This window comes from Zalophus californianus, chromosome 2, assembly GCF_009762305.2.
Source record: "Zalophus californianus isolate mZalCal1 chromosome 2, mZalCal1.pri.v2, whole genome shotgun sequence".
Classification (NCBI taxonomy): domain Eukaryota; kingdom Metazoa; phylum Chordata; class Mammalia; order Carnivora; family Otariidae; genus Zalophus; species Zalophus californianus.
Window position 1 is genome coordinate 122,089,357 of NC_045596.1, and position 25,961 is coordinate 122,115,317.

The 25,961-nt window shown below is 37.2% G+C and overlaps 1 protein-coding gene and 1 pseudogene across 10 annotated transcripts in view; one reads left to right on the forward strand and one right to left on the reverse strand.

Moving 5' to 3' along the window:
* Nucleotides 1-25,961, reverse strand: part of SLC10A7 (solute carrier family 10 member 7) — a 282,178-nt gene that overhangs the window by 162,242 nt on the left and 93,975 nt on the right. The window lies entirely within an intron of this gene.
* Nucleotides 4,978-5,469, forward strand: LOC113924496 (annotated as a pseudogene).

Consider the following 25,961-nt stretch of genomic DNA (forward strand, 5'->3'; position numbering starts at 1 on the left):
ACTCATAATAGCTAAAATTGGGTTGCTGAGTAACAAGTCAGAAAGAAGCATCGGACCGTCATTCAGCCATGATCAATCACTATTTTTCCTAGAGATCATAAGCTACTCCAGCAGCAGATGGTAAAAGTCTTCAGGCTAGAAAGACCTGTTCAATATTCCTCACTTCCCCTGGCTACTGGTCCCCTAGGAACCTTTGGTGGTCTGGCAATCTCCTCATCCCCTGTGCTTTACTCCCACCCCCCCCCAAACTGGGATCACCATCTGGCCCAGTTCATCTTCTGGATGATGATGGATGACTTACAGAAATAAAGGCAAGAGTCAGATAGAAGGAAGGAAGCCAAATATGAACAAAAGCACAGGGACAGAGTCCTTTTGCTCTGGCCCCGTGTTAATAAGCTTTGTATTTCCTTATGCCCAGGGGATCTGCAAGGACACTTCCGGTGAGAGAAGGAAGAAAGAATGAAGTGAGAGAAGGTAATGCTTACTGCATGCCTCTTATATGCCAGAAACTGTGCTTAGGCTTCTCATGTTTCCATATTTGTTCCTGACAACAATCCTCAGTTGCCTATGGATGAGGAAACCATGACAAAAAAGGAAAAAAAATGAGGATTTTATCCCAGTTTATACAGCCAGAGAGAAAGAGAACTGGAGTCTCAAACCAAGTCTGTCCAACTCTAAATACTAGTCTCTTCTCATTATAAATAAACACCAAAGAGTTGGTCACCTGTGTTTACAATATATTAAATCAAGAAGAAATTATATAAAATTAGTAAGTAAAAAATACACAAATGCAGTGAATTTGAGATTTGGGGTGCTCTGAATTAGCATTTTTTGTTGAGACTGCAAAGGTCAACTAAGCTAAAAACTAGATCAAAATAAACTTTATGAAACATTTTTAGAAACCAGATTAAAGGGTATAATTAGGTACTATGTAGATCTGTTTGGAATGGAATAAAAACTTACATCAGTACAACTACCACAAAAGAGGTATAAACACACACTTACAATCATTGTCTTCAGAACTGAGAGTAAGTTATAGCCATGATACACCATTAATATGACAATGTGTATTTCCTAAAAGACAAGGACACTCTCCTATACCACCACAGTGAAACCTGCTTATTGGGAAATTATCTTGATAATGATACTATCATCTACCATCAAAACCACAGTCCCATCCAAAATTTCACCAACTCTCCCAATCTTTTTCTTTTTTTTTTAATTATGTTATGTTAGTCACCATACAGTACATCATTAGTTTTTGATGTAGTGTCCAATGATTCATTATTTGCGTATAACATCCAGTGCTCGCTACAACACATCTGTTTTTTTAATCTAGAATCATGTTTTGCAGTTAATTGTCATGTCTCTTTATCTGGAACAATTCCTTTATCTTTCCTTGCCTTCCATAATCTTGGTTATTTTTGAAGAGTACAGGCCACTTATTTCACAGAGAGTCTGTTTGGGTTTGTCTGTATTGTTCTCATGATTAAATTCAGGTTATGATTTTTGACAGGAACACCACAGAAGCGATGCTATGCCTTCCAATTATCACATCAGGAGGCAATGATGTCCATTTTCCCCATTACTGGGGATATTCACTTTGACCGCTTGGTTAAGGTGGTGTCTTCTAGGTTTCTTCTCAGTGAAATTACTATTTTTCCCTTTGTAATTAAAATACTTGGAGAATACTAGTTGCCAGTGATTTTTCTAACTCCAGCATTCCTCATATCTTTCTTGCCTAGAATTCTCTTGCAATGATTTGTTTATTCATTTACTTATTTGTATTAGTATGGACTCATGCATTCCTAATCTTATTCACTGGGTTATAGTCTTTTGGTATCTTACTAATTTGGATGTTCAAATAATTGCAGATTTGGCCAGTACAAGTCCCTTCAAGCTTCTGACATCTTCTGACATGTCCTCATCACTTTCGAGCCCTAATTATCTTTAATTTACTTATTTCCTCACGTGTCCTGTATATAACCAGCCCGCTGGCACTGTCGGCCCTGACTGCCTCCCCGGACCAGGTGCCAGTCCCCTCCTCAGCCCTGGACCTGCAGGCTACCCCAACTCCAGCTGCATCAAGGGGAGGTAAGGGAACCAAAATTATTTTTTTTAAAGAAAAGATAAGGAAAAGAAGGGGAGGAGGACAGGAAGGGGACAGGAAGAAGAACTCAGCTTCACTCTTGAATGATAATTTGTGAATGATCTTCTCAGCTGGCAGCCATTTTCCTACAGCACTAGAAGATAATCCATTTTAATTTGGCCTCTATTCCTGACTTAGAGAAGTCAGCTGCCAGGCTAATTACTGTTTTGGAAAGTTGCCTTTTCTCTCTGGTTAGTTTGGAAATATTCTCTTCGAGCACGATTTGTAGTGGTCAAGAGCACAGACTTGGGAAGTAGATTACCTGGATTCAAATCTCAGCTTGGCCACATACTAGCTGTGTAATCTTGGGAAGATTTGGTAACTTCTCTGTGCCTTACTTTCCTCTTTTAAAAAAATGGGGATAATAGCCACTATCTATAAATAAGTGAGTGTGTGAGTGTGTGCATATGCATGTGTGTACACGTTTGTGTGCATATATCTCACTTAGGAGATTGCCTGGCACAAAGTAACCAGTATATTAAGGGTTTGCCTTTACTGTCAGTAGTGGTTGCTGTTGTAGTTGTTTTTGTTGTATCAAAGTTTTATTCTGATACACAGGGGTGGATTTATTCATACTTATCCTGCTTGGGAGTTGGTGAACTTCTTCAATCTAGGAATTCATGTTTTACTAATTCTGAAAAATTCTCAGCTACTCTCTCTATTCTCTCTGAAACTCCTGTCTGGTACTAGTTTTTATATTAACTTCTACGCTCAGTTTCTGGCCCCATGAAAATGGTATAAATTCATACTCTCTAACCACCTCTTAGCACAGGCTTGGAGTGTGCACTTTTCACTGGAGACTTATTTTCTTCCATTCAGATCTCAGCCTAAGACAACACTATCACTTATCATGGCCAACGAGAAGAATTTTTCTAGTACTCTTTTCACTGAGGGGGGCACCTTTCCGATTCCCACATTTATTCAGCAGTCTCGGTTCTAGCTCACTGCCTGGAATATGCCCAAACTGCATTTCATATAGCTGCATGGATACTTAGCACCTATGAAGGTATACAGCATTCTTATGTGTATCACTCAGGTATTTGACAATTGTCTTTTTAACACAAATTCCTTGAAGTGCAACTGACCCAGCAAGAACAGGCTGAACAACATGGTGGTTATCGTTGTGGAATCTGGAGTTAGAAAGATACAAGTTCATATCTTGACTTCATCACTTAAGAGCTGTTATCATCAAACTCTTTTTAGTTACAGTTTCCTCACTGATAATACAAGAGTAATAACAGTTACTAAAAATAAAAAATATAACACAGACTAAGTGTTTGGCACAGCACCAAGTCCAATGGTAGGTTTGACAGATGCTATTATTGTTGTTGTTATTATTCTAAGCATTTCCAGTTTGGATCCACATAGTAAAAGTACCATCTACAAAGATCATATCTTATTTATAGACCTACCAACAGTGTGTATTTCTAAGTCTTTCCATTCTCATCCATCAGTCAATCTTGTTAAACTTTGCTGATTTCATAAATGGAAAATATCTCACTCTTATTTGTACTGATATGATCAGCAGTGCAGTTGTACATCTCTTCATAATTTTATTGCTCATCCATGTTTGTTCCTCTGTGAATGGCCAGCTTAAGATCTTTGCTTATTTCTCCATTGGCATGTTTTTGCTTCCTCTTTATCTGTAAGAACTGTTTATTTATTAAAGATAAAAACATCCTCATCTATATTTTGCTTCTTTGTTAGAGTAAACTTCAGATATGAAAGCACTTCCTTTATAAAGGATGAATGCATTGTCAGAATAAACTGCAAATGTAGTCTTTACTGATTTGCTGCAGTAATTTTGGTTATTACTAGCCTTGTTTGCCAACTTCACATGAAAACAGCATAGGGATTATCTTTCTAGATCAGACCCCATGTTGCCCAAACATTGCAAAGTTCTGTTTCTAAAGGATGTCCCAGAGAACATGATAAAAAAATAAGAGACCATGTGTAGCATAATAATACTTAAATTATTTAGGATCTGTTCAGAGTTTATAGGCAGATTTGCTACAATTTAGTTTCTCATTGGTTCTGAAATAAATTCACCAAAAACCCTTTAAAATTACTTTTCTGCTTGTGTTAAGTACCTCTCCTTGTTATTTTTCGGGAGTTTTAAGAATGCCCTTTCCTCTTTCTATTTCCAGATCCACCACCTTGATCCATGTTCACCTTACATATGCCATTCATGATTTGATAGATTTCTACTTTACTGTCTTTAAAGTCCTCATCTTTCACTTTGTCCTCATATGTCAATTCCTTTTCTCTCCCTCCTACTCCTCTGATCATTTTATAATGAATTGGTAACCACAATAATGAAATTTACTGAGAAAACTAAATTTTGAGATGCTGCCATAACTAATGGAGTCAGAGAAATGATGAAAAGGGCTTTAATGAGGTTTGAAATATGGTTGGAATATTACAGATAGAAAATCAATTTGGAAAATGCTGTCAGCTTCATCCACAAGGGAAAAATTACTTAAACACACACATCTAAAGGACAGAAATAAGTTTGAAGGCAATGAAGAACTGACAATTGTTTTATAATAGAGAAAGCTCACTCTTTCTTTATCTACCTGTATCTACCTATCTACCTACCTATCTCTCTATTTCTCTATCATCTACCACTATTTTGCTATGATTAAAAGTCTAACTTGGTAAATATCTAAATACCTTGTCCAATTCTGCAAAAACTAGTAAATAATTAAGTATCTGACAATTGTAAGTAATTTACCCTTAACTCTAAATAATCTTGGTGGTAGAAGGAGAAATTTTATGACTCCTTAGCAATACCACTTACAAAAGACTATGTATACCCTTTTACGAAGATGGCGCCGAAGGCTAAGAAGGAAGCCCCTGCCCCTCCCAAAGCCGAAGGCAAAGCAAAGGCTTTGAAGGCCAAGAAAGCGGTGCTGAAAGGCGTCCACAGTCACAAAAAAAAGAAGATCCACACATCACCTACATTCTGACGACCCAAGACACTGTATCTACGGAGGCAGCCCAACTATCCTCAAAAAAGCGCCCCCAGGAGAAACAAGCTTGATCACTATGCCATCATCAAGTTCCCCCTGACTACTGAGTCAGCCATGAAGAAAACAGAAGACAACAACACACTTGTGTTCATTGTGGATGTCAAGGCCAATAAGCACCAGATCAAACAGGCTGGGAAGAAGCTCTACGACATTGACATGGCCAAGGTCAACACCTTGATCAGGCCTGATGGAGAGAAGAAGGCATATGTTCGACTGGCTCCTGACCATGATGCTTTGGATGTTGCCAACAAAATTGGAATCATCTAAACTGAGTCCAGCTGGCTAAATCTAAATACAAATTTTTTCACACACACACACACACACACACACACAAAGACTATGTATAATTAGGGTCACCCCATATAGTGGGTTTTATGTTGCTCAAGAAAAAAACTAAATTTTGTGGTCTCAGGACGGATGAATATTTTGGAAAAAAGCATATCTTTTCCATAAAGCCACTTAGGCTACATACTTCACACACTGTAAAACCTTATACATCAAAGAGAAATTTAATCTGTTTAAACAGATTATCAGGTTATAGAACAATTAGAAGCTGCAGTTCTCTTAAAATAACTCTAACGAGACCTGAAAAACTGCTTCAAGTCTGTGTTATTTAAACATTCGGCATATTCTCTGTTCTTAGTCTTTGAAAATTAGATGAAAGCTATGGCCTTTCTAGAAAAATCCATATACAATTATAGAATACATTTTGAATATAAATTTTCAGAATTTACTAGGATCCCAAGCCTCTAGGCTCAGAAACTATTACTCCAGAGGAAATATTGTTTTTAAGACTATCACTAAACACCTAGTATATGAACTAATCTCCCTCCTCTACCTTAGGCACTCCATCTATTTATTTTGGAGCACAGAAGAGTTAAAGTTTCACACCATCTATAAGCTCTTCATCCACGCTTTGCAGAGTAAAGCTTTGACAACTCCTGGAACTCACTGCTGACGCAGCTCCTACCGGATCTCCACTCTGCTATGGAGAGGAGCAAGAGAAGCATCCTGACTGACTATACTGGAGATCTAATCATGTGCCAGAGCACCCTTAGCAATATGACACATTAGAAGACAACTACCTCTGATCTGCTTGGTGCCTGGTTCCTAGGGTTCTTCTTCACAAGCTGAGTATGCAACTCTGGTCTCTCACATATCAACCTGATTCACTTTGGCGATGGACCCTTTCCCACCCCCTCGCTTTCCCTTTATCAACTACTGGATAGCCTAAAGTATGCAGAAGTCAGACTACCACAGTGAGGCTGAAAGTATACCTGAAAAAAGAAGTCGACTTTCCAGCTCCCAGCCTCTTTCACAGTATATAATAATTTCACTATTAAAGGTGGGGGGAGGTGACTTCTGAGAGTAACAGATCCACATTTATTCAAATCCAAATACAGAATATTCTGAGTTCAAACATAATTTTTTTTAAGCAAACAGCTACTGGGCCAGATTCTATGGATTGCCTACCCAATAGCCATACCCATCTTCTTATATGCTAACAAAGCCCTGCTTTCTCTGGGGCAACAGTATGTCCAACCTAGGATATGACTCATGACTAGTCCACTAGTCATTTCCAACTAATATGAGCCTGAAATGCACCACAGATAGACAAGATATTGATTCCTCCTAACCCTCGGGGCAGATGGGCAGGGCTTGGAGCAGTAGGAGCTTTCTCTTCACTCCCATGATGTACAACAAATGTTACGTTTCTTATGTGTGCCAAGAAAGGAAGAAGGTCAAGAAGCAAAGGAGAATTCTGTTCCCTTTGATAGACACTCAACCTGTCTCCTTTCCTTACAGCTAGCAGTAACTCTCTGGTTGAGTTCTAGTCAATGAAGTATTAGAGAAGGTTTGCTGAAAGCCTCTTGTGAATGCTTGTCTTAGTTATTTAAAGGACAAAGATGAGAGGAAAGCTTTCTAGCAATGCCTTTCCTCTTCCAGCATACCTCAAACAAGGACAAAATGGCTGAAGCTATAGCAGCCATCTTGCTAGCAAGATGGCAACAAAGCACGAGGGTAAAAGACCAACAGCTAAGTAGAGCAGAGCAAAGAGATGGAAAGAGTTTGGAACTTGATTATGTTGTTGAACATCAGAACCAAGATCAGCAATTGTCTACTTCCCATCTTCTTATCAATGGGGATAAAAAAATGTCTATATTACTTACAGTTGACTGAAGCAGACTAGTGGATAGGAGATTTCAAGTCATTTTTTCTTCCCTCTGAAGCATCCTCTATTTCTCACTTGGTAGAAATATCAGCCCTTCTGCTCCTCCCAGTTATCTACTGCCTTATCATCTATTAATGCATTTGCCATTTTGAGTCACCACTTTGAGTTTGACTAGGATGATGCCAGGTTTAATGCTATTAATTTCTACTGGACTCTTTATAGCTCAGAACTTCAAGTCTCCTAGAAATTTTAGTACATTATGGCAATACTGTGTGTAATTTTGCAGCTATGTGGAAATTCTTAGAGCCACTGTAGATTCTTAAATTCAGGATGCATTAGTTTGCTTAGGCTGCCATAACAAAATACCACAGACTGGGCGGCTTAAACAACAGAAACTTATTTTCTACATATTGGAGGCTGGAAGTCTGATCCCAGGGTGCCAACAGACTTAGTGTCTGCAGGGGCCTCTGTCCTCAGTTCACAAAGAGCAGCCTTTTCACTGTAACCTCATTAGTCTTTCCTCGGAGTAAGTGAGCACCCCCTGGTGTCTCCTGCTCTTCTTATAAATACACCAGGCCTATTGGGTTAGGGCCCAACCCTTGGGGTCTCATTTAATCTTAATTATTTCCTTAAAGGCCCTAGTCCCAATATAGTCACATTGGAGCTTAGGACTTCAACACAGGAATTTTGGGAGGGGCATAATACTTTCCATAATGCAGGGCTTGGGTTAAAAATTAACAAACCCCAAAACTCTGAACCAACAACCTGGGAGCAAATATCTTTCCACACATTCTGAAAGATTATTTAACCATTTCTTTTCCAATATATGGGACACAGAGAAAGGAATTTTTAAATGGGTATGTATAGGCAAAAGCTCAGGAATATTCAGATACTCTCAACCTATCTATGAGCCAAAAACATCAAGCAGTACTTCTCAATAAATGAAAAGCACACTGCAAAAATACAACTTTGGAAATCTCTTTTTAAAAATACATGCAATAACACTTTTGTTCTCATATAGAAAAAAATGGTGTTTAAAAATGGTACATTAACAAAAATGCCACATTTGTCAAACTCAAAGCACTACATGATGTATGATTCAATTTATGCAGTGTTATGAAAAAGTCAAAATTATGGGGACAGAAAACAGATCAGTAGTTGCCAGGGGCTGGGAGGGTGGGTGGAGGCAACGCCTCCAAAGGGGCACAGGGAAACTTTAGGGGTGATAGAATGTTCTACATCTTGATTATGGTGGTACTTACATGACTATAAGCATTTGTCAAAACTCATAGAACTGCACACTAAAAATAATGAATTTTACTATATGTGAAATATACCTTAATTTTTTAATGGGAGAAAATGGCCCATTTGTGGACTGATATGAAACAAAGGGTTACTCTGTGCTCAGTTAATCTACACGGTGGTGGGCGCCTGGGTGGCTCAGTTGGTTAAGCGACTGCCTTCGGCTCAGGTCATGATCCTGGAGTCCCGGGATCGAGTCCCACATCGGGCTCCCTGCTCAGCGGGGGGTCTGCTTCTCCCTCTGACCCTCTTCCCTCCCATGCTCTCTGTCTCTCGTTCTCTCTCTCTCAAAAAAATAAAATCTTTAAAAAAAAAAATCTGCACTGTGGTAGCCAATCAAGAACTCTAGAAATACAGCAGTCACCCACATTCTACATAAATTTTTAAGCTATAAACATGTGTGGCAGAAAGAATCTTGTGTTGCAGGATATCGTCATATGTGTTCAAGACTTTTATGATGGTACAAAGTTAATGTCTGAATTATATATCAAATTATTAGATTTAATTTACCAGTAGGGGATCACAAAAAGTGAAATCCACTGCTGTGGAAATAAGCAATTATTCTTAATATTTCATAGCATAATTGTGCCTTCCAATGGGAAGAAGGGCAAAAATGATAAATTTGATAATGATAAATTACAGATGATAAGAGCTTACTTAAATTTAAGAACACTTCATGTTTTACAAAGTATCTTATACACACTGTCTCATCTGATTCTCACAGTAATTCAGGGAAGCTTAATAGGTGCAGTATTATATTTTCCCCACTAGACAGGTGAGAAAATAGAAGCCAGATGGGTTAGATGACTTGTCTGCAGTCCTGACGTTAGTCCATATAGAGTCAGAAAATGAACCAAGACATTCTAACTCCAAATCTAATACGTTTCTCCGTAAATCAGCTGGCCAATTAAAAGGAACATATCTCAAAACTATTCCCCAAATCTCTAACTGCAAAGTTAACTAAAACCTGAAAAAAAGCTATATCAACCCTCAAACACACTACAGCTTCTTAAATGGTTCTATAAAATTAAAATGAGAATTTAGCAGAGGCAAGCTACTGCTCCAATGAAAAAGGAAGTAGATACACAGTGAGTTCCTATGATATGCCAGGCCCACTCTTTCATATTTAATCTTATAACAATCTTTGGAAGTAGTATTATTATTATCCCCATTTCACATTTAAAGAAACCTGGTTCCAAAGATATTAATTTTGTTGCCAGAGTCACACAGCTATGAGCACAGGATCCGAATCCAAATCTGTTAGATGCTGAAGCCCTTTGTCTTAGGAGACAAAGGAAGATATTTTAAGCCTACACATTGGTACAGACCAAGTCAAAATGTCAGTAGTTCCATAACTTTGAATCCCAATCAATCAATCAATCAATCAAGGCACGCATTGTTCACATTTTCTTCACCTTTAAAATGTGGAATAAGTGTTTGTGTTTTCTTCCTACACATATATAAAACCTCTTTGACTCTCCTGAAATGATCTGAGTTCACCAAAAACAGGTGTTTCAATACTAGTGCAACCTCTGGATACCAGTGTGGTACCCTGTAGCAAGGTCAGCCAGCCCTTGAGATCAAAAAGCAAAATAAGTCAAAAAAAAGAGTAGAAATAATTCCAGGAATTCTGACATTTTCCTTAAAATGTTACTCTGCTTTAAAATTACTCATTAAAGGGGTACCTGGGTGGCGTGGTTGGTTGAGCATCCAACTCTTGGTTTTGGCTCAGGTCCTGATCTCAGGGTTGTGAGACTGAGCCTTGCACAGGCTCCATGTTCAGCGAGGAATCTGCTTGGGATTCTGTCTCCTTCTTCCTCTGCCCCTCCCCTTTGTACTCTCTCTGTCTCTCAAATGAATAAATCTTTAAAAAAAAATAAAATAAAACTACACATTAAATGTTTAAAAATATCTCAGTTTTGACTTTAAAAAAATCAAGAGTCTTGGAGTGCCTGGGTGGCTCAGTCAGTTAAGCGTCTGCCTTAGGCTCAGGTCATCATCCCAGGGTCCTGGGATGAAGCTCTATGTCGGGTTCCTTGTTCAGCAAGGAGTCTGCTTCTCCCTCTACCCCTCCCTACTGCTTGTGCACTCTCGTGCACTCTCTCTCTCTCTCTCTCTCTCTCTCAAATAAATAAATAAAATCTTAAAAAATAAAATAAAAAAATAAAAAAAATCAAGATTCCTAATTATTAAGATTACAGAAGGAATGGCTTATTTTTTTAAATCTTTTTATCCAGCACAGAATAATGCCCATGCAGGCATTTGAGAAACATTTCACGGTGAGGTTCATCATAATGATGATTATTAGACAGTTACTTTTACATTGATTTGTCTTTAGTGGCTTTCATGAGAACAAAAGTGAGGGAGAAACTAATTTCGAGTTTCTATTGTTTTACATTGTCACGTAAACCTGGGAGTTATCTGTTCCTAGGTGTATTTTTTCTCCCATAGAGATGTAAGTCATTCACTTGCTGGAATAAAACTTACAAAACGAAGTTCATTTTGCTTGCCAAGTGCAGATGAAAGAAAGAGGGGAAAGAAACAGTTTAAATGTAAAAGGCACCTTTTCCCTAACTCCTGAACTAGTTCACACAATAAAATGAATAATTTAACTACCTGAAACTTCATATGTGCAGAACGCTGCATGCAGACCAGTGGCATTTTCACTTCAAATTTGTACAGTCTTTAGTCAGTACCCTTCATCTGCATTTCTAACACCTGCTTCAGTCAGCTGTGAAGTAGGCTGTTCTCTCTATGGTCGCCTTTTATCTTTACTCTGTCCATCCAACACAAAAAAAAATTGCATTATAGAATATAATTACTTGTCCTAAAAGAGTCATTCACATGATCTTCTGAAAGGTATTTTCCTTTATCTTATCAAAAGGTAATTTTAAAACAAATTACAATTAATGTTGTCACTCTTTATCGCGGACGTCTCTTTCAAACACTGATATTAACTTTGTACAGCGAAAATAACAGCATCTACACTCCTCTGCAATGAGGATCTGTTTTAGGAGCAAAGGAAAGTAAAAAATTAAAGGCAATGACCGGTACCATTTGTAAAGTATACAAATCTCTCTTCTAAGTTTGTTATTATTGTGCTGTTATTAAAATGATGCTCTTCTAGCTTTGCCTGCCTAACATGACCTATGTTCAAGTGTTATGTATATCAACGTAAACATTAGCTAAGTTTTGACTGTAAGCCAATCTACTGTCAATGACTCATATTATTTGTCCTATGTCCTATTTGTCCTATATAACAACTTTATAAGGAGGACTTAAACCAAACACTTAAAGGCTGAGATTCTTTGATTTAAGAGATTATCTCAGGAAATGAGGAAAAATGGGGAAAAGTTGGGAAAAGAATTGTACTAAATGGGACAATTTCTGGCTTACTATCATTCTGTTTATTTCCATCATAGCACTTAATTAGAATGTAACTATTTTATATATTGTCCATTTCCCTATTTGAATGTCAACTCCATCTGGGCAAGGATGGTGCCTGGCTTGCTCACCACTCTTTCTAATGTCTAGCTTAGTTCCAGCCACACAGTAAACAGTCAGGAAATATATTTTAAACAAATGAGTTTTTAGATCTTCTACCACATTGAACTGGGATTCTGAAAGACCATTTAAATTTCGATTTTCTTAAAAAATAGATATGCTCTACATATATATAAGAAAAAAATCCCTCAAGTTTGGATCATAATTGGAGAATATTTTCCATTTACACTGATCTTCTCAGACAAAGAAGATCCCTTTAAGATAACTTTAAGACAATTTAATTCCCATGTCTTCGATTGGAGATTAAGGGTTAAACCCCGTAGAGTTAAACAGCAATCCTTACACAAACATGGAGAGAAAATTCAGTATGTGATGCAAGGGAATTCTTCATGGCCCAGGGAGCAAGTGGGCCATACTTCTAGAACTGCAGGAAGGAAAATACAGAGAGATATGGAGGAAGAAAAGGATGGCGAGGTCAGATACCAAGGTCCTTGCTTGTAAGAGATGGTGAAATAGAAATATCCAGAACCCAGAATCCAGGAGCTAATCAACAGCTTGCTCAGGACTTGCTCTGTGGAAGGTACAAACTCCTGGGAAGTCCCAAAATGACTAGGAAATAATAGGGCAGCAGTGGTAAAAGGAGGTGTCTATTGGTAAGTGAACAGGAACTCCAGCTCCTGCGCGAGGAATCTAGACGTGCCCATGTGCCCCAGCAGGAAGACACCAAGGTGCCATTTGAAATACATGGCAACCCAGAACTAATCATAAGGCTTTTTACAATGCTTCTGGCCTATTTCAAAATTCCGCCAGAGGCTGACATCAAGTTCATCAGGGCTCAGGACTCACTGAGAAAATGCCTATGAACTGAGAAACTGCAGAGACATTTGGCCATGACTTTCTATAGGAATCTATGTACTACTCATGAATAAAATACCCAACAGTGGAGGCCAGGCAAAGACAGAAGCAAAAGTCAGATATGGGAGCAGATTCCTCCATACAGCTTTAATTTAACAGTCTCCAAATCAGTACTTTCATTCCTAATGAAAACACTAAACAGTGAACTGTTGAGGAAACAACGGAAATTAAGCAATTTCTAGAGAAGGATTAATTTAACAATTCAAAGGAGATTTAAACTTCTGGACTCTTCAAGTAAACAAAAAGCTAACCTTTACGAATAAACAGACCCTCTTAAGAGGATAAAAAGAGTGTAAGTCAGGATGGAGTACTGAAAAGTTCAATTTATGGACTATTTTGAAAGAAAGAAACTTTTACTGCTTTCTGCAACTCGAGTTATCCTATGTTTTAAAATGGAACTCCTTCAGCAAATGATATAATGGAAAGGAGAACATACAAGAAATAATAGGAACTGGATTCTAACTGTGGTTCCTCTTATTACTAGCTAGATAAGCCTGGACAAACCAATTGATCTTTTTCACTCTGAATTTCATTATTTATTAAGTAATAGAAATAATGACAGCTAATATTTATTTTTTACTAATGTGCCAGATACTCAACCAAACATTTAACACAGACTATTTCATCTACCCTGCCCAATACTACACAAGGTTGGCATAGCTGTTGTCCCTAGGAATTGGAGGCATAGTGAAGGACTACAAACCCAGGCAGTTGGACTCCAGAATCAGGCCCATTTGAAACCCAAGTCTCACAATACTGTGCCCACCTCCCAGGAGAGGTGTGGGGCTTGCCTGAGAAAAGAGATGTGAAAGAGCTTTGAAACCTAGAAGATGCTATACATATATAAGCAATCCAGGGAACAACCTATGAAAGTGCCCTGAGATTGTCATGAGCTTGGCTCAGCAGCTACCACCCTGGTTGGAATCACTATGATCTCCTGGCTGAATTACTGCAATCATCTCCTAAACTGGTCTCCTTGCTCCTACCTTTAATTCTGCTGTCCATTCTCCACAGGGTGGTCATTAAGTGAGATCATGTTCCTGCTTTGCTCAGAACTCTGAAATGTCTTCCCATCTGCTATGAACTGAATTGTGTGCCCCTGACCAAATTTCCATGTTGAAACCCTAACCCCCAATGTGACCGTATTTGGAGATAGGGCCTCTAGGAGGTAACTGTGGCTAAATGAGATCATAAGGGTGGTGTGGGGCCCTGATCCAAAGGAGGTTAGTGCCTTACTAGAAGAGAAGGAGTCCATCCATATCTCTCTCTACACATCCCCCCTCCCCCATGTCAGGACGTGGTAAATAAGCCACTGTCCACATGCCAGGAAGAGATCCCTCAGCAGGAACTGAGTTGGCTGACATCTTAACTTGGACTTCCCAGCCTCCAGAAAACTGAGAGAAATACATTTCTATTGTTTAAGCCACCTGGTCCGTGGCATTTTGTTATGGCAGCTCAAGCTGGCCAATACACTATCTCACTCAGATTTAAAACCAAAGGCCTTTCAATGGCCCACAAGGCCCTACCTGTATAATCTGGCCCCTTGTTACATACCTGAATTTATCTCTATTGCCCACCTTGTTGTGGCCTTTCTCCTACCTGAGTACTTTGCACTGTGGTGTCTCTCTACATGGAACATTATTTCCCCGGTTATCCTCGTGGCTTGCTCCCCTACCTCCTTCGAGTGTCCGCTCAATCTAAGAAAGACTGTCACTTATCACCTTAAAAAAAAAAACTGCAACTCCTCTAGCTTCCTCCTTATCTTCCTCCCTTTCCTTCTTCATTTTTCCTCCATATATATGTATGTACGTACATACATACATACACACACACACACACACACACACACACAGGGAGAGGGAGAGTTATTTATTTATTTATTTATTTATTTATGGGGAGAGGGAGGGAGGGAAAGGGGCGAGACATATATATGGCACTAAATACATATTTGATATATATTATATATATTTCAGTTGCAAATCTATATATTTTATGGTTGTTATATCCCCTCAACTAGAACGTAAGCTCCATGAGTTTTTGTCTGTTTTGTACATTTTTGTAGCCTCGGTATAGGGTAGAAGCTCAATGAAGTATTTGTTGAATGAATGAACTAGAGAAACTGCAGGTATGCCCACATGGCAGCTGCCTTGTGGGTAAAGAAGAAGTGGCACGGCAGGAGGCTGGAGAGAAGGCATGGGTTAGATCATGCAGGACCTTATAAGTCATATAAGGGATTTTGGTATTTATTTATCCCAAGAAAAACTGAAGGATTTTAAGCAGGAAAAAATGGCATGATCGATTTACATCCTTTAAGATCATTCTCATTGCCAAATAGAGAATGGAATGGAATGGGCCAAAAAAGAAGAAGAAATCCAGAGCAACTGCCATTGTCATGATTAATGCACTTTTTGGTGTTTCTCTATGCAAGGATGTATATACACCATTAATACATACTGATGTAAAAATAAGTCCTTGTTCACCTTATCACAATTGTGTTTGCACAGTTCCCAATACTATCTCTCAAAATTTAAATGTTTCTTTCCCAAATCTTTTTTTCTTCCAAGTAATCCCTGAAAGGAAAATGTACTGACATAACGACTTTTAGCAAATTCTTATTACTAAGACCCCAATTCATAATGTAATCAGTACTCTGAGCTTGTACAAAACATATCCCTGAACAAGATTCATAAAGGTTACGAGTAGCCTAATTTTCTGAGATTCTCTTAGCTATAAATTTGGCTAAGAGCTTGGATAGTATGGGAAAGAAGATAAGTGAGAAAAACACTGGTGATTTAACCTCTAGTGTTCCCTTAAGGACAAACATTTGTCACCTTGACAGCAAGGTGAAAGGTTTGCAGCGAGTAAGCTTATAACAGGACTCTCTCCTTTCTCTCGTCCCTAGGGACCTGTGATTTCTGAACAGGCATTATCTGAACAGATGATGATGATGACACTGAGCCATAGGAAGGGCTGGGGAGGAAAAGAGGCTGAGAACCACATAACTCAGAGCCTCATACTGAACCACTGCCACAGGGACCATCACAAAGATTTACTATTTGCTGCTCTTCTTTGTAAGGTTCCACTTGAGGCTGGAGTAATCAACTGTATAAATTATCAGAAAACATTCAGTGTCCAATGTTAACAGCGTGGATCCCACTGCAATAATTATGAGTGTGCTCTAAAGCTGAAGTAGGTCCTAGCCTACTACATCTCTACTTTCTATACAAACTTCTAACATTTAGGGTTTACAATTCTAATGTGAATGTTTGCTGCAGGCTTAAATCAGGTGCTAAAATGAGCCTGATTTTTACTCTTAATGAATACACATAATCCAAATTAGCATTAATGTGATGACACCCAGGCATCAAAAAGGGTAAGATCTCTGTTTGGCCTATAAGCTAAATTGCTTACACTATTGTCAAAGTGAAATAGGAGGAGACCTTTTGAAAGCTAAGAACTTTTTAGAGATTTTATTTATTTATTTGACAGAGAGAGAGAGGGCACAAGCAGGGGGGAGCGGCAGGCAGAGGGAGAGGGAGAAGCAGGCTCCCCACGGAGCAGGGAGCCTGATGCAGGACTCGATCCCAGGACCCTGAGATCATGACCTGAGCCAAAGGCAGATTGGCTCAGATCAACTGAGCCACCCAGGTGACCCTGAAAGCTAAGAACTTTTTAAAAAAGAATTAAAGTTATAAACTTAAGAGCATTTTGAGTTCTAATTTAATTTCAGGAATCAGGGGCATTTATTTCTGTTCTCCTTTGATGGGTGGAATTTTGTCTATGATATTATTTTACACTTTTACTTTGAAAAATATCTTCAGCTGAAATTACTATAAAATCAAAATTGAAGCTATCATCCATTCTAATGAATATTCATTCATCGCCTAATCATCATTGGCTCTAAGTACTGTCAGAAAGACCAAAATTATTTTTAAGGAGAAAATAAACATTTTAACAGAATGAACTCAAACAAACATAATTAATAGAAAGTAAACTTCCCTAGTATGCCCCCAAAATGAATGGGAATGGAGCGGACTAGCAGTAGAGAGTTGGAGGGTGGGACACAGAAAGGACGAGATCAGAAGTTAAAAAAAAAAAAAAAGAAGAAGAAGCAGAAGAAGAAGAGGGAAGGAAATTAACAGTCAACCTAAAAGGATCTATATTGGTTTAAGATACCGAACATGTCCATTCCTGGGTATCTGCCATTGGATGTCCCTGAACCACCATGTAACTAATACCTATCGAATCAAAATTAATCATCTCACTCAAAATTATTCTTTTGCTTAAACCCCCTGGTTTTGTTCATGACACCATGGTTATTAAACCTAAGACCTTTGGGTCTCCAGTCTGTTTATGTTCCTTGCATTTCCTGGCTTTTCTACATAAAGATATCCCAGACTCTTTCATGAAAAACTTGGCTAGTAAAAGTCTCTAAGTAGGAAAACAACATTATAGTTACATTTTAAAAACAAGAGCGCTTATCTATTAGATTCCTGTGAAAATGAAAAGATGGCTAGGGTTTGCTTCAAAATAATACCAAAGTGGATGGAGTGCAGAGGAAACAAGACTAGAGTGAGTTAATTGTTAAAGCTGAGAGATGGGTATACTCAAGGTTCACTAATATTACTTGATCTGCTTTCTAGAAATTTCAAAATCTCTAATAGGAAAAAATGTTGTTGTCTCTGTGGAACCAGAGGTTTAGGAAAATATTGTATCTAGGGAGTAGGTAAAAAGTATAGGGCCATAGCGATGGAGAGGGTCTTGGCATCATTTCTTTTTTTTTTTAAAGATTTTATTTATTTATTTAGAGAGAGAATACACACATACAAACCGGGGGAGAGGCAGTAGAGGGAGAGAGAACTTGAAGCAGACTCTGCACTAAGCACGGAGCCCAAGCTGGGGCTCAATCCGAGGACCACAAGATCATGACCTAAGCCAAAACCAAGAGTCTGAAGCTCAACCGAATGAGCCACCCAGGTGCCCCTCTTGGCATCATTTCTAAAATAAACTGACTCATATTAGCAGCAACCACTTATGAAGTCTTGTTAATGTGCCAGACACTCTGCTAAGCATCTCTGAGACTCAATCTTATTGAATCTCTTTAACAGCACCGGTAGGCGGGTATCCCTGGTTCAAAGCTTGGTAGTGAGACTCCTTCTGTACAGGGCCTCCCATACAGTAGGCACAGGGTTAATATTAGCTTTCTAAATAATTGAATAAATAACTAAGAAAGCTTTTCCTTTTTCTTTTGTGCTTGTGGTTCTTTCTTTGTAAAAAAAAAAATTGAAAGGCTGTAGCCAGGGCATTCATCATTGTTTGTCTAGGCTCAGAATAGCCTACTTCCCAGTTTTTCATGCACAATCTCACCAACAAACTCATTGCTGTCAGGACATTTCTCCTAAGACACCACTTCTGGCATGATACACTCCTTGAAAACTCCTCAATAATGCCTCATATGGTACCAAGCTCAAGTTTAGCCTCCCATTCAAGGTGCTTCATAATACGGTCTCACATAATTTCCACCAGTCAACAAGAATTGGCTTACTCCAGGAAACAGCCCTCCTTTCATTGTCTCTTGCCTGCGGCTGCCCATTCATCCATTTACTCATTACATATTGACTACCATGTGCCAGGCACTATATTGCCATTATACCTACACAGAGAGAGAGGTAATGATGAGTATAACAGGTATGGTCCCTGCCTTTGTTGGACTATATCCACTCTCAGGTTGATCCACGACACTTGGGCTCTTCCTAATTTTCAAGATCTTAATTTAACATCCTCCAAGAATCCTTTCCTGGTCATTTTACCTTGTCTTGCTCTCCTTTTCTTAATTGATGATACCACACATTTAAGCACTTGATTATATTTTTTCTTGTTTTTCTCCAAGTGTTTAACTTAGGCATAGCTCATTTCCTCAATTATACTAAATCTCTTATAAAGAAATGGGGTGTCTTATAATCTTCATCACCCACTGAATGTGGATCAACTGAATTCAATGATATGTATACAGCATGTCTTTAATAAACAGCTTTTGGTAGTGAAAAGAGTTTGGAATATTAAGTCAAACTAACAATAGGCCAAGGCCAAATTTATCTTCAAAAACAGAGATACAAAAAATCTCTAGGGGATAAAGATGTATATGAAAGGTATAGTTATGCAAATGGAAACAAAAGGAACAAAAAGTAAAATTTCTGCTGTATGGTTTAAGTGCCTCCTAATCATGTATAATATAGTTGGCCCTCGAACAATGTGAGGGCTAAAGGCACCAACCCCCCTTGCAGGTGGAAATCCAAGTTATAACTTTTGACTCCCCAAAAACTTTACTAAGAGTCTATTATTACTAATAGTCTACTATTGCTAATATATATTATATATAAATAAAAATATACTAATAGTCTACTATTGACCAGAAGCCTTACTGATAACATACACAGTCAATTAACACATATTTTGTTATATGTATTATAACATCTTTTTCTTTAATTTAATTTTTTTAATTTAAACATCAGTCTTTTTCTTTAATTCTTTTATTTTGTATAACATAATTGAGACCATACCATAGGCCAAATTTAATAGGGCTCTGCTAAGATGTCAATAATATTGATAAAAGTAAATGAAGTCTTGCCTTATTTAACTTTTTTAAAAGAAAAATTATTTTTCAGCAGAAGTAAAGATTAATATTCTATATATAGAGACTACACACACATACACACACACATCTTTCACATTTATCTAAAAAGAACATTACAATAATTTAATCATGTATAAAAGTACAACTAAAAAATCTAATAAATTAATTGGCAGGCTTTTCATGTCAAATACACCTTCCTTGCAGAAATTCAGCTATGACAAATAGTAGACCAGGCCTCCTTCTATGTATTACTTGTCCATTTTTGGACTATGCCAGATTCTGTCTATAAGACATTAACATTATAACTCATGAAAGACTAACCCTGCTAGATAGATTTTTGAATAGAGAATCAGTAATAGTAAGATCCCCTTAGCCCCAGTCTGCAATAAACATCAGTATTTCCCCAAATTCTATTTATTCTGCAAAGCTTCTTCTCACCCATCCCTTGTGGGAGGTATTCCCTATTGCTCATACCTTAGCTATGCAGTGAGAGCTCTATGAGAGGAGAAGCTGTGCCTGGACACCTCGGCACTCCTCCCAGCAGCTACACTGAACCCATTATCTTTAAAGTACTCAGTAAAAAGTGACCTTTCCTAATATAAGAACAATTGTGTATAAGAATATGGATGAATAAATATATATTTGAGTGTATGTAAAAACATTCCAAGGAGTTCTTTCATGAGGCAACCAAACACATAAAAAGTCCACAAGTAGATATTATATATATAGAACATATAATAAATAAATAAATAAATATTTAATGTTACCTTAAAGACATATTTTTCCAAACTACATATTTTTTTCTAAAATTCTAAGTTCTTAACAAGTGAGCTGTGTTATCCAAATATTCTCCAAAGTCGCTTTTCTTTGAAACTGAATTCTTAGGTCTCGTTAAGTCATTTTGCCTTTATTCTTTTGTTTTCGTCTTCCTCCAATTCTGGAAGAGATATCCATTTCTTCTGAGCCCCTACAGAGTATAACTTGGACAAACCTTACTCAGAATATGAATTAGACAAATGATTATTTGGTTAACAGATGGCATAGTTAAAACTGTTAAATAACTTTTTGATACATCTTTATCATGTATCAAATGCTAACTGGTCTAATCCCATTATAGGATTTCCTTAAATAGTGAAAGTCTTTGCCTAACTAAGCATAAAACCTACATCAAAATTATAATTCAAAACACCAAAGAGAGGTGGTAAAAAGATCAATGAAGAAGAAGAAAACCAACAAAGGTTGCTAATTTCCACAGTGAAGAGTTTAGGCTTGGGACTAGTCAAAACTTTAAAGGAATAAATGGGGCAAAATAAGAAGAATGTAGTATAACTATCATCAGGTTAAATTTATTCAAGGATAAATGAATACGATAAAACCCACCCTTTTGGGTTACTTGTTTAAATGTCCACACTTTCATAAAATAATAACGATAAGAAGTTGTAGTTCTTATTTAGCAAAACGAAAAGACATTAGGCACTAAACTAAAGACATTAGGCACTTCCCAAAATTTCTGTTGAAATTTTACTGTTCAGTGAAATTCAAATGTTAGAAAATCACTGACCTAGTTAACCTACCATGCAAGAAAGACCAGTCTTAATGAAAATAATCTTTCAAATGTGAAAGCAGATAAAAAATTATAATAGTCCCAGAGAACAGTTGTTAAATGCAGAGGAAGGCACACAAGTTAATAATAAAATCATATCCAGACTCTGAAAACGAATTGACTTTCAGGCACTTCTAGTATAACAGTATACTATTTTCTGAAGGACAGCTCTTATACATAGAAGGTTGCATTTATTTTCCTGGCAATGTGAGCATTTCTGAAGGAGTATTATTAATTTATTAAAATAGTCCAGTGTTGGAAAAAGCAAGAAATTTACAATTATAAGAAGTATAATTATTTATAACCATTAAAAAGTGTTTTCACTGTGCACTAGAGTTTTTTCTAATACATCAAAGTAAATAATCCTCTCAGTAACTAGAAAGAAATTGCAAATGAAATTCATGAGAACTTTGTCATTAAGTAAAATGCATAAGTGCTAGATACTTAAACAACCAGTATTTTAACAACAAAATCCCGGTCCAACTGAACATGTGCATATATGACTGACTTCAAACTCACTGAAGAAGACTGGAATAGTAAGTTGGGCTATTACTTTAAATATATATATCACGGTGAAGACATGAAAATATTAGACCCCAAATTATATTAAAATAGATAACTGCAAAAGAGTATGCCAATTAAACATCTCTCTCCAGTGCTGTTCAACAGAAGTTTCTCCAATGAAAAAAATGTTCAACATTCTGTATTATCCGATACAGCAACCAGCAGTCACATAATGCTGCTGCTGAATATGTGAAATGTGAGTATTGTGACTGAGGAACTGAATGTTTAATTTTATTTAATTTTAATTAATTAAATTTTCAATGGCCCATGTGGCTTGTGGCTACCATGTTGGTCAGTTCAGCTATATAGATAATACAAAATGGAAAGATTAACGTATCTTCCCTATCTCTGAACTTGGCAATAAAGGAAATGCCTTTGCAATGAAGACAAGTAAAATCACTTTAAAACATTAGAATGGTTTCAATGTCAGCAAGACCTCACCTTAAGGTATGGTGGAGCAAAAAAAGGGCAAACCAGTCAGCAATGGAACCAGTGAGAAAATACGTAAAAGCAACTATTAAGAACACATATTTAAACACCAGTTAGGAAAGAAGATCCCTGGTCCAAATGGTGAACCTCTCTGTTTCCAAGGGCAACATACCCCTGTCGTGGAGCCAGACACATTTACTTATAATCGCCTGATAGAATCAAACTGGGGAATTTTTTCCCTACCTCTCCTCTAATTCCATTCCTATCAAATGAACTCCTTATTAAAGTATCTTCTCATGTGGATTTAATCATGAGGATAGACAACCCAAATGTCTAAGAGTTTCTCATAATTATTTTTCCCACTCCTAACTGATTGCTCTATATATTATTATCTGTAATATGATCAATGTGAGTCCATCCCTGTGAGATGGAGACACAGAATCAGTTTCTGAAACAGGACCACGGTAAATTTACAAAGTATATGCCACCTACATCCCTGGCCATGAGAAGCTCAGTATCTTAAAAATGGATGATTCAAATAGTCAAAGAAAAAAAAAAACAGTAATATTACTGATTTTGCTTAGGGGTGACATCATGCCAAGAAAAGACTGAAGCCAAAAGAAATTTCAGATCTTGGGGGTATCAAGAGTGATTTCCAGCAGAGAAAGAAGAACTTCCTTAAGAACTATGTGGCACCCAACTTCTCCTTCTTTAAGGAGAAAAACTTCCCCTTCTAATTTGTTTGTATTCTTAAAAACACATATTAAAATATATATTTTATTTTTAAAATTTTTTTAAGATTTTATTTATTTATTTGAGAGACAGAACGAGATAGAGAGAGAGCATGAGAGGGGGGAGGGTCCGAGGGAGAAGCAGACTCCCTGAGCAGGGAGTCCGATGCGGGACTCGATCCCGGGACTCCAGGATCATGACCTGAGCCGAAGGCAGTTGCTTAACCAACTGAGCCACTCAGGCACCCTCAAAATATATATTTTAGATGACTCATTACTTACAGTTCCCACATAGACATGAAGGCCAGCATCATCTAGAAAAACTAACAGAGATGCACAAGGCTATTTGAGAGTTTCATTAGTTGCCAATAACTTTGTCACTAGAAAACTCATAGTGATTACGGTACCAGGTTGATAGAATTTGGAAAAAAAAAAAAAAAAAGCCAGACATGATGGAAGATTTGTCTCAAGATTAAGGGCTGTTTGTTGAGATTGTTCCTTAGGGACATCTCAATGTTACTTTTCAAATATATCCTGGAAATTCATACAAAAAAGAACAGCATTCTGTTAAAAGAGGAAGTATTCTTCCTGATGTAGATATTTTCCACTCTTACTGACTTAAACCTCTTATTTTCAACCACTTGTCTACACTGGTGGGAGTTTCTATTCAAATTTTTTTTTTTTTTTTTTTAGAGCTGGAAATTTAACCTTCTGACTTCAACAACTGTTTGGCTTGAAACTACATGAGATATGAATCCAAAATCCTAAAGAATTTAATGATACAGAATCAGGATTCAAGCATTTTGAGACAATATGCCCATGAACTAAAAGACAAAAGGCAGGAAGCCTTTATATTTCTTTCATGTTTTTCATAATCTCTACTCATTCTCTTCTTTAGTTTAAAGAAGTAGAAGTAAAGAAAAGAAAAAGGTAACATGTCAATCTACCTTTTTTTTTGTAAACAAGAAATAACCTTTCTTCTTGTTGATTTTAGTTACTGAAAAGACTGAGAAGCTGTTCTGCTCCAAGTCTGTATACCTCAGCAGTTACTGATCAGGAATTCTGAATGGCTTACTAGGCTGCTATAACAAATATAGATGGCACAAGTGTATTTTTTAGGTTATCATAGGAAAACGGGATCAACTCTCCCATTAAAAAATCATGTCTGATTAACTATACATCCCTTCTTGGAGCATCTTAAAATTCTGTCTTGGAGTATCTTAAAAATTCTGTCTTGGAGTATCTTAAAATTGTTTCTCCATTATATAGAGATACGTCACTCTCCAAACCTCCTCCAGCCCAAGTCATGTCTCTATTTTCAATACCTCATTTAACAAACTGTAACCCCTAACAAGATGATAAGACCAAAGTCAAAGCAATATTCTGAACCCACCAAACTCAAATGCAGAGGGCTGTAACATGATGCTTCTAAAGAAGGAATTGCATTAGCTTTCATAACTGTCATATTATGTTGCCAAGTTCAAGTTACCCACTTCTTCATTATCATCTTGGCTTTCTTCTTTTCTTTCTTTTTCTTTTTTGGTCATTTCTATTTTCTAGGTACTTTAAATGACTCTCAGATATGTATCTGATCTAGTTTTTATATACCATTGATTTGGTTCTTCTATTTTCCAGACATATTTTTATCTTTCCTCGAGGATACTGTATAATTTTTCAGCATTGTCTAGTAATTCAGTTTTCACTTGTCAATTTTATTATATTATATATTTCACAAGTTGTTAAAAAATAAACTTTAATGATAAAATGCTTTTCCTTAAGTGCAACAATTCTCTACAATGCCATATCATGGCCATCATTTGTTATACCCTCTTATTTATAAATCTCCAGCTCTGTATATATGTAGTAATCATACTTGCAGGAATTTTTCCTGGAAAACTTTCTGACATATTTCAGTGATTAACAGCATACAGGTTGTTAATCTATTATATGGGGACAATCTACCATAATCTACTCACAGAGAGTTATTGTAAGAAGATAGTCTTGCAAATTACTCAATATCAAATTTAGATGTAATAATGAGTTTTCACTCCCAATCTAAATCAACATGGTGACTATAAAGCAATACACATTTTGGCTGTAGCTTATGTTTTGTTGAAACTAAAACCTTACAATTTAAAATCATTTCAACATAAGTAAGAAAATTTGGTAGATAACCAACTACCAACTACTAGGATTTTTGTCAAATTAATTCAACACTTAATTGTAATAATTAACATACATTTAACTGCATATCATATACAAGATATTTTACAATCTTAGATATAAGAAGAAGAGAGGTTAAAATAGCATTCATTGAATGATTTCTATTTATTCATTTAACAAATATTTTTTGAGTGCTTACCATATGCCAGGTGCTACAGGGGCTATGGAGAGAGCAGTGAACCAAACCAACCAAACCAACCAAAGCCAATACCTGCCTTTATGGAGGCTTTCATTTGAATAAAGGGAGACAGACAGTAAACACAATAAATAAGTATATAATATGTTAGAAAAGACGTATTTTAGAAAAAAATTTTTAATAGGAGAGAAGGTCAGAATTTTAAACGAATTCTACCAACCAGTTACAATCTTGATGGAAAGTCTTCCTAAGAGCTAAATAACCGTTAACAAAAAATGCTGGAGGCAGTCTTCAAGGGGCAGACAGTCTTTCAAGAGATGGACACGTGGGCGCCTGGGTGGCTCAGTTGGTTAAGCGACTGCCTTCGGCTCAGGTCATGATCCTGGAGGCCCTGGATCGAGTCCCGCATTGGGCTCCCTGCTCAGCAGGGAGTCTGCTTCTCCCTCTGACCCTCCCCCCATCTCATGTGCTCTCTCTCTCATTCTCTCTGTCTCTCAAATAAATAAATAAAATCTTTAAAAAAAAAAAGAGATGGACACGATATGGAAAGGATGAGAAGAGTGTAA